The 15687-nt window shown below is 44.7% G+C and overlaps 1 protein-coding gene and 1 long non-coding RNA gene across 3 annotated transcripts in view; one reads left to right on the top strand and one right to left on the bottom strand.

The window, feature by feature from the left end:
• The first annotated feature begins 2154 nt into the window (after positions 1-2154).
• On the top strand, positions 2155-3752 carry LOC310665896. Its single transcript, XR_014505695.1, has 2 exons — positions 2155-2197; positions 3305-3752. It is a non-coding gene; the product is annotated as an uncharacterized lncRNA (long non-coding RNA).
• A 2541-nt stretch (positions 3753-6293) lies between these two features.
• LOC310666072 (uncharacterized protein) overlaps positions 6294-15687 on the bottom strand; it is a 1539811-nt gene continuing 1530417 nt past the window's right edge. For both annotated transcript variants that reach the window (XR_014505760.1, XR_014505761.1), the window contains one exon: positions 6294-6664. The gene's annotated coding sequence lies outside the window, so the exon portion shown is untranslated. The remainder of the gene's footprint in view (positions 6665-15687) is intronic.

Raw genomic sequence — 15687 nt, 5'->3', positions numbered from 1 at the left:
CGCCACAACCCCAGAGTCGTCTGCGACTGGACCTAATGGTTGGGGGTCTCTTTACCTATTTTTTTACATTGATTATTGCTTTCATTTTATGGATCAGTAGTCTTGTTAGATAGTAAAATTCTTGTTGTATTGCTGTTTTAGGGGTTGTATTTAAAAGTCTGGAACGCATTATTCCATTTTGCATTACTTTCTATGGGAAAGCACACCTTGGTTTTGAAACGCTTTGGTTTTGGAACGGACTTCCGGAATGGATTAAGTTTAGAACCAACGTGCCACTGTAATGAATATGCTAGGAGATCTGTAAATGGCTTGTAAAAGACCACCCGTTCCTCATCAAAACCCTACACAAACATATTCTTAAATCACCAATTGGTAGTGTTGGTTTGACACAAATTAGCACCCAACCTGACTATTATTTGGAAGTGTGTTGTGGTGTTTATACCAAAAGGTGCTGCCTGAGGCTGTCCGAGTAAGAACACCTGCTGTTTTTCATTTAATAACTTCAGCTTTAATAACTCCTATGGGAGCCAGGATCTAATTGGAGCCATAAAGATCTGAGCATCTCACCCCAAAATTGGACACTCCACCCCGCTAATATTAAAGAAAGCAAATATTAGTGACTGGACATTTTAGCAACTCAGATGGCTCATGCCTGAGTATTTAGATTTAATTCTATGGCTTCCCCAAATCAAAGAGAGGGGAGGTGCTAGAGAAGCTTCATTCATGCTCCAGGCCTTCATCATCACTGATTTAGAGAATGAATCTAAAGTTTGGCAGAATCTCTCTTCCCCTGCTATTTTCTATTTCTTTTTAAAAGTTGCTGCAAGCTTCCATGACCAGAAATCCTAGAATTGAAGAATCCTAGAACTGGAAGGTCCAAAAGTCATGTGGTCCAATCCCTTGTGAGGCAGGAATCTCAGCTGAAGCACCCATGACAATGCTTTGAAGCTCTGCTTAAAAACCTCCAAGGAAGAGGAGACTACAACCTTCCGAGGGAGAAGAGGAGAAGACAAGCTTGCTCCATCTTCCATGTGACAGCCCTCAAGATATTTGAAGATGGCTACCATATCTACTAGGGACGCGGGTGGCGCTGTGGGCTAAACCACAGAGCCTAGGACTTGCCGATCAGAAGGAAGCTGTACGCCGACTCCCTCGGCCAATAAAGTGAGATGAGCGCCGCAACCTCAGAATCGGTGATGACTGGACCTAATGGTCAGGGGTCCCTTTGCCTTTACCATATCTACTCTTAGTCTGTTTTCCAGGATAAACATACCCAACTCCCTCAAAACATTCCTCATAAGGCTGAGTTTCCAGACCTTGACCATCTTGGTTGCCCTCCTCTGCACACCTTCCAGCTTGTCAACATCCTTTTTAAATTGTGGCAGCCAGTGCTCACCACAAATGCCTCCCAAGTTCTCTTATATTGGCAAGGAGTGCAGGTGGCGCTGTGGTCTAAACCACTGAGCCTCTTGGGCTTGCTGATCAGAAGGTTGGTGGTTCAAATCCCCATGACGGGGTGAGCTTCCATTGCTCTGTCCCAGCTCCTGCCAACCTAGCAGTTCTAAAGCTCACTAGTGCAAGTAGATAAATAGGTACCGCTCCGGCAGAAAGATAAACGGCGTATTTGTGCGCTCTGGCACTCACCATACTCCTCCGTGCGCGAGTAGCGATGTAGTAGTCCTGCTGGCCACATGACCCATAAAACTGTCTGCGGACAAACGCCAGGCCCCGTGGCCTGAAAGCGAGATGAGCGCCACAACCCCATAGTCTCCTTTGGCAGTACTTAACCATCCAAAGGTCCTTTACCTTTTACCTTATATTGGCAATGGGGTCCACCAGAGGGTTGCCAGAACTGAGTTCTGGCAGATTCCAGCTGGAAAAAAATCCTGTGTCTATGAAAAGGAGGAAAATAACAATTTTTGAAAATGCACTAAATAATCACAGGTATTAACAGCTGGATGATGAAAGAGGATTGGCAGTGTACAATTTGAAGATAATAAACACAGGTCAGGTAAGGAAAGGCTACATAAAAACAGGTTGGATTAATTAGAAGGCACTTTGTTAGGCAGAACACCTGTAGATGTTTTAGGCTTCAAGGGAGGGACTTGCTCTCCTTGCACCGTATAAAAGGACCTTTGAGTCGCGATTCTTCCATCAGCTCCTCTCAGCTCCACCTGAATATTTCACTGAGAACTTGGTAAGTGAGAGAATTTCACATCTTTTATTGCCTCTTCCATATGAACTGCATGCTCTCCATCTCTTTCTTTGAACCTAGAACTGCTTCTGCTTTCTGAACTTTAGAGAGTTAGATTTTGAGGAAGATGTCTTTTCCATGGGGTCAAGTTCACAATTGTCTACGCCATGGCTAGGGAACATCTTTGCTTCTTCAGGAGTTGCTGGTCTACAACTCCCATCATCCTGGGCCCTTGGCCCTGCCATGCAGAGTTGATGGATGTGGGAGTTCATCAGCATCTGGAAGGTCTCAGATGTTCCTTTATCCCTGGTCTACACAGACTGGTTGTAGCTCTCCAGAGTTTCGAACAGGGCTCTTTTCCTGCCTTACCTTGAGAGGCCAAGGAGTGAACCAGGGGCCTTGAGGTAGAAAGGCACGTGATCTACTCATTCTTTCTATGTTTCTCAGAGTTGTGTGCTTCCAACAACCATGTAAGTTAGGTGAGCGTCATCATCTCAATATTGTACATTGGCAGCAGTAGTTGTGAGGGAGGGCTAATGGTGAAAAGAGAGAAGACCCAGAAACGTAGCTAAAGTCTAAAAAATAATCACATGCACCCAAGTAATAATTTCAGGGTTTCCTGGAACAGATTTCCCAGACACCAAATGCCTGGGCAGACAGGAATGGTTTTAGATCCTTCCTCATAGTTAATAATAAGGCAGGCAGACAGAGCTCAGTGGGGCTGGCATTCCAGAAATGGAAGCTGCCCCACAAGATCACTCCATTTGCCACCCCAGTGACACCACAACTAAGAAGGACGCCACTGTTCCAGTATTGATGGTTTGGTTGCATAGATATAGGTTTTTAATTGAATTGCTTATTATGTCTTAATATTTTCAGCTTTGCACTCTATATCTCCCAGACCCTGCTGAGGTTGGTGATCATTATTTATTGGTTATTCTTAAAATAAATGATAAACTGCTGATTGTAAGCAGGTTGAGGTGGGGGGGACGACTGAAAGAGGTTTACAAAGCAGGCTGCTGATCCTATTTCTCAAAACGGAATGAATGAATCATGAATGAAGAGGGTGGATGTTTTACCCATTCTCAAAACCGCAACCTGTCCTTTCAGACCCAGCTCCATCCCTCCAAGATGTCTTGTGGCTTCGTCTCATCCTGCCAGCCCTGCTGCACCCCATCCTGCGTCAGCTACCCGGTCGGAGGTCTGGGCTCACTGTGCTCCCCTTGCGGTGGTGGCATCTCAGGGGGCTTGGCGTCCTACGGTGGAGGAGTGTCATCGAGTAGCCTCGGCCTGACCTCTGGAGGCAACGTTGGCTGCGTCGGTCAGCTGCCACCATGTGAAGTAGTCATCCAGCCACCTCCCTGTAATGTGATCATCCCAGGACCAGTCCTTGCCGCCAGCTGTGAGCCAGTTCGAGCGGGAGGATACACTGCCTGTGGTGGAGGATCCTCTCTTGGTGGAGGGCTAGGAAGTAGCCGCTCTAAATATTGTTGCTATTAATAGGAGAGCCCAGACAAGGTGCCGCCTCCTTTCATTAAAGCTTAGCTTCAGCATGGAACCTGTTCTCTGTGAGTTTCTTTTGTGTTCCTCCCACACTTCGACACCAGCACCCCACATTTCAATTTCCAGCACTAATCGAGACCCCTAAAATGCATAACACCTTTTTTTTTTTTGTATGGGCATGGGAGCAATTTTACTATGCTAAGCTAAATACTGAACAAAGGAAGGTGTCAGGGGGACAGTTAAGTTTGTCTCCTTAGACTGGTTTTTGTTATTTAAAAAATAATAATGAGGATGATGATAATAATAAATAATAATAATAATAATAATAATAATAATAATAATAATAATAATAACAACAACAACAACAACAACAACAACATAATTTTTATTTATACCCCGCCTCCCCAGCCAAGGTCGGGCTCAGGGCGGCTAACAAGCAGGACACTTGTATGTATTTATTTTTTCCCAAATTCCAATATGCTAGCAAAAGAAGACCACCAGCAGCAAAAATCTTTTTTTTTTTAAATTAATATTTTATTTTCCGTGTTCTAACAGAACTGTTAGAACCCAAAACAAAAATATTGTCTAGAATGTATAATTTGCTGCTGAAATGGAGCACACAGGTTGAGGAAGTGAAATCGGCTATGATTAAATGGGCTCAAGACGTTGGTCAAAACATAATGTTTGCTGACTGGGAAAGGTTGTGGACCACTGGAATAAAGTTTACGGCATGTAATGCCTTAAGAGAGAATATAATGAAAATGATTTACAGGTGGTACATGACACCAGTCAAGCTTGCAAAAATGTATCATATGTCTGATAACAAATGTTGGAATTGTAAAGAAGCAGAAGGTACCTTTTTCCACCTTTGGTGGACGTGCCCAAGGATTAAGGTTTTCTGGGAAATGATTTATAATGAACTGAAAAAAATATTTAAATACACATTTAGAAAGACCCCAGAAGCCTTTCTCCTGGGTATGGTAAACCAACAGGTTCAGGTGAAGGATAGAACTTTGTTTATGTACGCTACAACAGCAGCAAGAATACTCACCGCGCAATACTGGAAGACGCAAGATTTACCCACGCTGGAAGAATGGCAAATGAAGCTCATTGACTATATGGAACTTGCAGAAATGACTCGCAGAATCAGAGACCAGGGAGAAGAGACGGTGAAGGAAGACTGGAGGAAATTTAAAGACTATCTACAGAAGTATTATAAAATTATGAACGCTTGAGGTTATCAGATTGAATGTAAAAGAATGTTATATAAAAAATGAAAATGATAAAGAAAGTATATTTTGTAAGACAAAGGGAAATGTAAAGACTATTAAGACAATAACATTAATCTGAACTAAAGCTATGGCAGAGGGAAAGAGTTTACTATCGGAATATAAGACCTAGAATACAGAGTGGGAAGGTATGGGGAAGTCGCAGACCTAAGTTGAAGCTGAAGAATATAATGACACAATATTGGTTTTTAATTTTTAATTTTTACTTTTTCTTATTTTTTCTATTGTATTTGTACAATGTATGTATTGTCTTTCTTTTATCTGTTTTCTTTTTGATATGTTTGTTGACTTGTATTTTTTTTTTTTTTTGTTTATTGAACAACGAAGAACCAGCAGCAAAAATCAGGATCAGATCTTCCCTTTTAATAGAGAGAGGTTGGGATCCCTAGATGCCCTGAAACATCTTCCCTTTCAGATTTCAGAATACGTGAACATTCTGTCCCTGTACCATGTGAAACATCAGGTTGATCGCTAGATGGCACCACAACCTATGGTGGCCTGCATTTTCATTATTTATTTCTTGCTTTAGAGGCAAGATGGAATTGCTGTCACAATCAGGGAGGCCAGCAATAGGTAGGACCAGAGTCTGCTTCATGCTGCGGGAAGGACTCTGTGCGGAAGCGTTTGGTTTTGCTTGGTTTAATTGGCAGCTAGTCTGGGAAGGAAGGGACAGGTTAAGGGTGGTGGGTTAATTCCTCAATGCCTTCTTTGCCTCAGTCTTCTCCGATAAGGAAAACAATGCCCGACCTGAAGAATTTGGAGCAAATGATTCAGCAGAGGAAACACAGCCCAGAATAACTAAGGAGATAGTACAAGAATACTTGGCTAGTTTAGATGTATTCAAGTCTCCAGGGCCAGATGAACTGCATCCAAGAGTATTAAAAGAACTGGCAGATGTGATCTCAGAACCACTGGCAGTCATCTTTGAGAATTCCTGGAGAACAGGCGAAGTCCCGGCAGACTGGAGAAGGGCAAATGTTGTCCCTATTTTCAAAAACGGGAAAAGAGAGGACCCAAATAATTACCGCCCAGTCAGTCTGACATCAATACCAGGGAAGATTCTGGAGCAGATCATTAAGCAAACAGTCTGTGAGCACCTAGAAAGGAATGCTGTGATCACCAATAGTCAGCATGGATTTCTGAAAAATAAGTCATGTCAGACTAACCTGATCTCATTTTTTGACAGATTTACAAGCCTGGTAGATGAAGGGAATGCAGTGGATGTAGCCTACCTCGATTTCAGCAAGGCATTTGACAAGGTGCCCCATGATATTCTTGTAAAGAAGCTGGTTAAATGCGGTCTTGAATATGCTATCACTCAGTGGATTTGTAACTGGCTGACTGACCGAACCCAAAGGGTGCTCATCAATGGTTCCTCTTCATCCTAGAGAAGAGTGACTAGTGGGGTGCCACAGGGTTCTGTCTTGGGCCCGGTCTTATTCAACATCTTTATCAACGACTTGGATGAAGGACTCAAGGGCATCCTGACCAAATTTGCAAATGACACCAAACTGGGAGGGGTGGCTAACACCCCAGAGGACAGGATCACACTTCAAAATGACCTTGACAGACTAGAGAACTGGGCCAAAACAAACAAGATGATCTTTAACAGGGAGAAATGTAAAGTATTGCACTTGGGCAAAAAAAATGAGAGGCACAAATACAAGATGGGTGACACCTGGCTTGAGAGCAGTCCATGTGAAAAGGATCTAGGAGTCTTGGTTGACCACAAACTTGACATGAGCCAACAGTGTGACACGGCAGCTAAAAAAGCCAATGCAATTCTGGGCTGCATCAATAGGAGTATAGCATCTAGATCAAGGGATCTAATAGTGCCACTGTATTCTGCTCTGGTCAGACCTCACCTGTATATATGCGGCCTTCAGTAGTTTCACTTTCACTTTCCCTTCAATCACTTCTGTTTGAAACCTAGATCTAGTATAACTAAATCCTTTCTTACAGTCTTCTTTATATGTTTCATGTAGTTGTCGATAATGCAACCAACCCTGAAAGTGGCCTTTGATCTCATCATAATCGATAAAGAGTGCCCTCAATGCAATACTGCCTCATTTGATTAGAATCATAGAATCCTAGAGTTGGAAGAGACCACAAGGGCCATCGAGTCCAACCCCCTGCCAAGCAGGAAACACCATCAGAGCACTCCTGACATATGGTTGTCAAGCCTCTGCTTAAAGACCTCCAAAGAAGGAGACTCCACCACACTCCTGGGCAGCAAATTCCACTGTCGAACAGCTCTTACTGTCAGGAAGTTCTTTGTAGGAAAATGGTTGCTTATATATATTGGCATGGAAAGAAGTTTCTTACTGGACAAAGCAAGATGCTGCTTGGGGCATGGACAACGCGTGAACAGTTCATGCCAATGTAGCGATTGGTCTGTGTAACACGATCTGAGGGGGCGTGATGTACTGTACATTCTTTATCTGCTAGCTGAGAGATTGTTGCAGGACTTTTGCAGAAGACTCCAGCAGAGACTTTCAATAAAGGTGGGCAGCAGCTTTTGAGCTGTGTGAGAGAGAGCCCTTAAAAATCCAGCTTGGTGTGTGAGATTCTTTTCAAGCTAACTTGGTGAAAAACTGCCTCATCCCAGAGAAGACGAGCTGGTTCTCGTCATTTGGCGCCCCGTGTGACTGACTTCGGACTTCACGTTGCTTCTCAGCGCTCACCTACGCCCGGCAAGGGTTCCAGACGCGTCCTTCATCCGTTCTTCTTCGGATCCCAGGTGAGAGCGCTCCCTTACGTTCTGCTATCATGGGGCAGTCCCTTTCACCACCACAAAAGAATTTTTTTGATGAACTTAAGTTTCTCCTTGCCAGCAACAATCTTGTTGTGAATGATGCTGATCTCAAAGCCTTAATTGAAGTTCTTGACACCCATTTTCCCTGTTACCCCCAAGATGGTACGTGGGATTTGACGGAATGGGAGAAAATAGGACATTTTTTTCAAAATCACCCGGAGATTGATGCAAGAATTTTACATGCTTGGTGCCAAGTTCACAAGGCTATCTCCTTTCTAAATCCTGCAAATATCCTCCTTGCGGTAAAGCCTCCTGTACCTTCTGTGTTTTTGTGTCCCTGCCTGCCAACGGCACAAATTCTGGACCTGCCAGCTTCTGTCTCTTCGAAAGCTCCAGATCCTCCCGTACCTACAGCTTCCCCACCCTCCCTCCCTCTGCATTCCTGGCCTCTCGGTACCACCTCCACCCCCTCGTCCACCCCTCTCCAAGCAGCTCCTCTTCGAGCGGCCGCATCGCTAATTGCCTTTGATTCTGCTACACCTAATCTTTTCCCTGTGCTTGCTCCGGTCGCCCCCGCTGAAGGGCCTCAAAGGCATGAACAATTTGACTTGCAATTTATAAAAGAGTTATCTTCCTCTGTTGCCGCTGCTGCTGGCATTGTGCCATCTCCTCCAGCCCCAGCCATGCTTACACAGGTTGAGGTTCTCGATGGCCTGACGGGAGGGAGAAATTTCCTTACCATTGCTCAGCACTTGGCCCTGGATCCTCAGTATTGGGAAGCCACCGTTGCCGCAACTCAGGATGCTTTGGCTTCAGTCCCAGATGACAAAAACAAGAGAGGGGGTCATTGGGACACTCTTAAAAGGCAAGTTCAGGATGTGGCAGCCCAAGAAGTGATTGTACGTCAGCTTGCATTTGACAATGCAAATGAGGACTATAAACAAGTGCTACGCCCTTTGATGACAACTCCTAATATAGTCATTGCAGATATGCTCAAGGCCTGCCAATCTGTAACCTCTATTGGATTTCAAACTTTTGCTAAGGACAAAACTTGAGAAAAGCTTGCAGTGGTTTTTCTTCTGCCATGGGGGGGGCAGAGGCACCTGTGTGATTCAGTTCACAAAAGACAGGCCGCACCGAAAACATTTTACAATCTTTTTTCCTCTCCCCCTGCACAGATTCTTCTTACAAATGTTGCTTTTCACTCTTTGGCTCTGTTCCCAGAAATATGTTGCAAATCAAAGTACCCAGACAAGGTTGCCTTAAATCTGAGAAAGTGAAAGCCTTTTTGTTCTCAGCTCTGGATTTTTTACAGCGATTTTTTTTATGGCTTGGCTCGTGTGTATTTTTTTGTCTTAGAGGAAAATGCATTTTTTTAAAAAAATGTTTGCTGTTATGGGAAAACCCCATGCATTGAAGACTGACAACAGCTCTGCATATATTTCTCAGGCCTTTTTCTGACTTTTGCTCTCTGTGGGATATTAAGTTGCTTTACAGGACAAGCAATCATTGAACGTGCACATTTGACTTTTAAGACCCTCCTCAATAAGCAATTGGGAGGACGTTTGGCTACTGTCTCTGAAATACCTAATATTGTGCATCAAGTGTTATTCACCTTAAATCATCTGTTATATCCTCACAACAGGAATTTTACACCTGCTGAGCTTCACTTCAGGAGGGTAGAAGTGTTGCAGCACCCTCTAGTGTCTTACAGGTTGCTTCCAGACCTGGAGTGGAAAGGTCCAAGTTCCCTGATTTCCTGGGACACCAGCATCTCGAAACCATTCTTCACGCTGTCTGCCGATGGAGATCTGCCATCTGACTTCAATCCACATTGCAGCTGGAGACATCCCCACGTTCCTTCCAATGTGCCTTTTACAGCTGTTCCAGTGTTTCCTGGCATGAAGGGCCATCTTTGTCCTTATCGCATTGGCCCTCCTACCTCCTGGGAAGCCACTTTGATTACCAAATACCAGTACAGTTTTGCTGCATCTTGCCTGGGGAATGGCCTGGGTTTTATTCCCCAATTACGACTACCCCATTTGTGTTGCTACCTACAACTGGGGTTGGAATTTTGATTCAGTACAAGGAACCGTGAATGTAGCCTATTTACAGCAAATGGGCTCTTGTGTTTGCAAAAATGGTTGTGTTGCCTCTTCTGGATTGTGGTTTTTACATGCCAATAATCGAGCCACGAAATATCACGCAGGTTGCTCTGAAGCAGCTATTGGAGTGATCTACCATTCTCATCCTTATTGCCCCCATGAACAATCAGTTTGGCATGGGCCCCACAACTCTAAATACCTGCAGAACTTTGTAAGACGCCGCCGTGATGCTCCCTTACAAAAAGCAAGAAAACCTGAGATATATCATCAGATTTGGAGTAATAATATCTATATTAAGGACATAAATCATTTTGCTTTTATGCTTAATTTTTCTGATTGTTGGGTATGTATGCAGAGGTTTGGCATATTATTGCATGGTATTCCACTAAATGCTTCATATAAGATTAGCAATAATATCAATGATGGTCATTTAAGTTTATCTCCTGTGTTTTTGTCGCTTGTAGAAACAGCGTCTCATTGCTCTTGTTAAAAAATTACAATAGCAGTAAATTTTTAGGTCATTATCCATATGTTTTAGGAGTTTGTGCTTTAATTCATTCCCATTGCTGTATGTATATATCTGATTAATCAAATCAATATTTCTGCAACAATTACTTGTTGGAACAAATGATAGCTAATAATCCTTTGAATCCACCTGAGGGTTTTGACCCATGGGAATGGCTATTCTCTTGGTTACCTAATGGTGAATGGTTAAGAAAAATTTTGTTGATTATAATTGCATTAATTGTTGGATTTATAATTTTCTGTTGTTGCATTCAATGCTTATTTTTTGCTTGCTCAATGCAGTGCCTGGTGGAATAAACCACGTCCAGCCTCTGGGCTGACTAGAAGGATTTATGTGGCACAATATAAACGCTTAGCAAATTCCGTGTATGATGCTGATTAAAGTTGTTTTCATTTGCGCTTAAATATATAAAGAAAAGAGGGCATGTAGGAAAATGGTTGCTTATATATATTGGCATGGAAAGAAGTTTCTTACTGGACAAAGCAAGATGCTGCTTGGGGCATGGACAACGCGTGAACAGTTCATGCCAATGTAGCGATTGGTCCGTGTGTAACATGATCTGAGAGGGCGTGATGTACTGTACATTCTTTATCTGCTAGCTGAGAGATTGTTGCAGGACTTTTGCAGAGAGACTTCTACAGAGACTTCAATAAAGGTGGGCAGCAGCTTTTGAGCTGTGTGAGATTCTTTTCAAGCTAACTTGGTGAAAAACTGCCTCATCCCAGAGAAGACGAGCTGGTTCTCGTCAGTTCTTCCTAATGTTTAGGTGGAATCTTCTTTCCACACTCCACGGCCAGAGCCGTAAGAGCAGTTTCCAACAGTATGGTGCCCCTTACATGTTCTGAATTACAACTTCCATCATCCCTGACTATTGACTTTTCTGGCTGGTGCTGATGGAAGTTTGCATTCTGAAACATCTGGTGAAAGGGTTCTAATGGAGGCTGGTCAATTAGGGCAAGTGTGTCATTGTTACACCAACCTCTGTCTGCCCTCAGCCATCCCACAGCTGCCTACCTCTTTGCTTACAACAAGTGTAGGGGTTGTAACAGGCTGTAACTCAGCAGGCAGGAGGAGGATGGGGACAAAACTAGAATTAGATGGTTCTGCTTGTCATTGACTCTGGTGCCATCTACTGTTTGGCTGTCCTGACTTCCACCCCACCAGTCGCAATGGGACCATTTAATGTTGTTTCCAAACATTAAAAATCTCCTGATACAGGGCTGCCTTCAGATATCTTCTAAAAGTTTTGTAGTTCTTTATACCATTGACATCTGATGGGAGGGCGTTCTACAGGACAGGTGCCACTGCTGAGAAGGTCCTCTGCTTGGTTCCCTGTAACCTCACTTCTCACAGGGAGGGAACTGCCAGAAGGCCCTCGGAGCTGGGCTTTGGTTTCCGGGCTGAGTGATGGGGGTGGAGACACTCCTTCAGGTATACTGGGCCTTTGAGGCCATTTAGAGCTTTAAAGGTCAGCACCAACACTTTGAATTGTGCTCAAAAACCTACTGGGAGCCAATGTAGGTCTTTCAGGACTGGTGTTATATGGTCCCAGGGGCTGCTCCCAGTCACCAGTCTAGCTGCTGCATTCTGCATTAGTTGCAATTTCCAAATCACCTTCAAAGGAAGAGCACATTGCAGTAGTCCAAGTGGGAGATAACCAGAGCACCACTCTGGCAAGACAGTCTGTGGGCAGGGAGGGTCTCAGCTGGCATAACAGATGGAGCTGGTAGCCAGCTGGCTTGGACACAGTCAAGAGGGAATTAACAAGAACTTCATAATATTTGTGGATTGATTGAAAGAATGGAACTGTGTGAAAACATTGGAATGATTTGTGGCATTACCCTCTAAAGAGGACTCTTACTTTGATTTATTATGGCTTTGGCAAGACACTAGCTTGTTAATGGATGGGAAAGAAATCAGAGAATCATAGAATCATAGAGTTGGAAGAGACCACAAGGGCCATCGAGTCCAACCCCCTGCCAAGCAGGAAACACCATCAGACCACTCCTGACATATGGTTGTCAAGCCTCTGCTTAAAGACCTCCAAAGAAGGAGACTCCACCACACTCCTTGGCAGCAAATTCCACTGTCGAACAGCTCTTACTGTCAGGAAGTTCTTCCTAATGTTTAGGTGGAATCTTCTTTCTTGTAGTTTGGATCCATTGCTCCGTGTCCGCTTCTCTGGAGCAGCAGAAAACAACCTTTCTCCCTCCTCTAGGTGACATCCTTTTATATATTTGAACATGGCTATCATATCACCCCTTAACCTCCTCTTCTCCAGGCTAAACATGCCCAGCTCCCTTAGCCGTTCTTCAGAAGGCATCGTTTCCAGGCCTTTGACCATTTTGGTTGCCCTCCTCTGGACACGTTCCAGTTTGTCAGTGTCCTTCTTGAATTGCGGTGCCCAGAACTGGACACAGTACTCCAGGTGAGGTCTGACCAGAGCAGAATACAGTGGCACTATTACTTCCCTTGATCTAGATGCTATACTCCTATTGATGCAGCCCAGAATTGCATTGGCTTTTTTAGCTGCCGTGTCACACTGTTGACACCCCACTAGTCACTCTTCTCCAGGATGAAGAGGAACCATTGATGAGCACCCTTTGGGTTCGGTCAGTCAGCCAGTTACAAATCCACTGAGTGGTAGCATAGTCAAGACTGCATTTAACCAGCTTCTTTACAAGAATATCATGGGGCACCTTGTCAAATGCCTTGCTGAAATCGAGGTCGGCTACATCCACTGCATTCCCTTCATCTACCAGGCTTGTAAATCTGTCAAAAAATGAGATCAGGTTAGTCTGACATGACTTATTTTTCAGAAATCCATGCTGACTATTGGTGATCACAGCATTCCTTTCTAGGTGCTCACAGACTGTTTGCTTAATGATCTGCTCCAGAATCTTCCCTGGTATTGATGTCAGACTGACTGGGCGGTAATTATTTGGGTCCTCTCTTTTCCCGTTTTTGAAAATAGGGACAACATTTGCCCTTCTCCAGTCTGCCGGGACTTCGCCTGTTCTCCAGGAATTCTCAAAGATGACTGCCAGTGGTTCTGAGATCACATCTGCCAGTTCTTTTAATACTCTTGGATGCAGTTCATCTGGCCCTGGAGACTTGAATACATCTAAACTAGCCAAGTATTCTTGTACTATCTCCTTAGTTATTCTGGGCTGTGTTTCCTCTGCTGAATCATTTGCTCCAAATTCTTCAGGTCGGGCATTATTTTCTTTATCGGAGAAGACTGAGGCAAAGAAGGCATTGAGGAGTTCAGCCCTTTCTGTGTCCCCTGTTTGCATTTCACCATCTTCTCCTCTGAGTGACCCCACTGTTTCTTTGTTCTTCCTTTTGCTACGAACGTACCCATAAAATCCTTTTTTTGTTGCTTTTAACCTCTCTAGCAAGCCTGAGTTCATTCTGTGCTTTAGCTTTTCTGACTTTTGTCTGCACGTGCTGGCTATTTGTTTGAATTCCCCTTTGGTGGTTTCCCCCCTTTTCCATTTTTTGTACACATCCTTTTTTAATCTTAACTCAGATAAAAGTTCTTTAGATAGCCACCCTGGCTTCTTTAGGCACCTTCCATGTTTCCGTCTCATTGGTATTGCCTGAAGTTGTGCTTTTACTATCTCCCTCTTAACAATCTCCCAGCCATCATGAACTCCCTTTCCTTTAAGTATTACTGCCCATGGGATCTCACCCAGCACTTCCCTAAGTTTTATGAAGTCGGCTTTCTTAAAGTCAAGAAATTGAGTCCTAGTATGCTTGGCTGCTCCTTTCCGCTGTATAGTAAACTTCAGAAGAGCATGATCACTCGCGCCTAATGATCCTTCCACTTCTACCCCACTAATAATAATAATAATAATAGTTTATTATTTGTACCCCTCCCATTTGGCTGGGTTTCCCCAGCCACTCTGGGAGGCTACCATAGAAACAAAAAATACAGTAAAATATCACAGATTAAAAACTTCCCTGAACAGGGCTGCCTTAAGATGTCTTCTAAATGTCAGGTAGTTATTTATCGCTTTGACATCTGATGGGAGGGCGTTCCACAGGGCGGGCGCCACTACCGAGAAGGCCCTCTGCCTGGTTCCCTGTAGCTTTGCTTCTTGCAATGAGGGAACCACCAGAAGGCCCTCGGAGCTGGACCTCAGTGTCCGGGCAGAACGATGGGGGTGGAGACGCTCCTTCAGGTATACTGGGCCGTGGCCGTTTAGGGCTTTAAAGGTCAACACCAGCACTTTGAATTGTGCTCGGAAACGTACTGGGAGCCAATGTAGGTCTTTCAAGACCGGTGTTATATGGTCTCGGCGGCCGCCCCCAGTCACCAGTCTAGCTGCCACATTCTGGACTAGTTGTAGTTTCCGAGTCACCTTCAAAGGTAGCCCCACGTAGAGCGCATTGCAGTAGTCCAAGCGGGAGATAACCAGAGCATGCACCACTCTGGCGAGACAGTCCGCGGGCAGCTAGGGTCTCAGCCTGCGTACCAGATGGAGTTGGTAGACAGCTGCCCTAGATACAGAATTGACCTGCGCCTCCATGGACAGCTGTGAGTCCAAAATGACTCCCAGGCTGCGCACCTGGTCCTTCAGGAGCACAGTTACCCTATTCAGGACCAGGGAGTCCTCCACACCAGCCTGTCCCCCAAAAACAGTACTTCTGTCTTGTCAGGATTCAACTTCAATCCATTAGCCGCCATCCATCCTCCAACCGCCTCCAGGCACTCACACAGGACCTTCACCGCCTTCACTGGTTCTGATTTGAAAGAGAGGTAGAGCTGGGTATCATCTGCATATTGATGGACACCCAGTCCAAACCCCCTGATGATCTCTCCCAGCGGCTTCATATAGATGTTAAAAAGCATGGGGGAGAGGACGGAACCCTGAGGCACCCCACAAGTGAGAGCCCAGGGGTCTGAACACTCATCCCCCACCACCACTTTCTGAACACGGCCCAGGAGGAAGGAGCGAAACCACTGTATAACAGTGCCCCCAGCTCCCAGCCCCTCTAGACGGTCCAGAAGGATGTTATGGTCGATTGTATCAAAGGCCGCTGAGAGATCCAGCAGAACCAGGAAACAACTCTCACCTTTGTCCCTAGCTCGCCGGAGATCATCAACCAGCGCGACCAAGGCAGTTTCAGTCCCATGGTGAGGCCTGAATCCCGATTGGAAGGGATCCAAATGGTCCGCATCCTCCAGGCGTGCCTGGAGTTGTTCAGCAACCACTCGCTCAATCACCTTGCCCAAGAATGGAAGATTTGAGACTGGGCGATAGTTGGCCATACTGGCTGGGTTTAAAGATGGTTTTTTAAGAAGCGGT

This window comes from Podarcis tiliguerta (assembly GCF_965153285.1).
Source record: "Podarcis tiliguerta genome assembly, chromosome: 16".
In the NCBI taxonomy this organism is placed as follows: Eukaryota; Metazoa; Chordata; class Lepidosauria; order Squamata; family Lacertidae; genus Podarcis; species Podarcis tiliguerta.
Note: the sequence above shows the minus strand (reverse complement) of the source record. Positions and strands in the feature narration are given on the sequence as shown.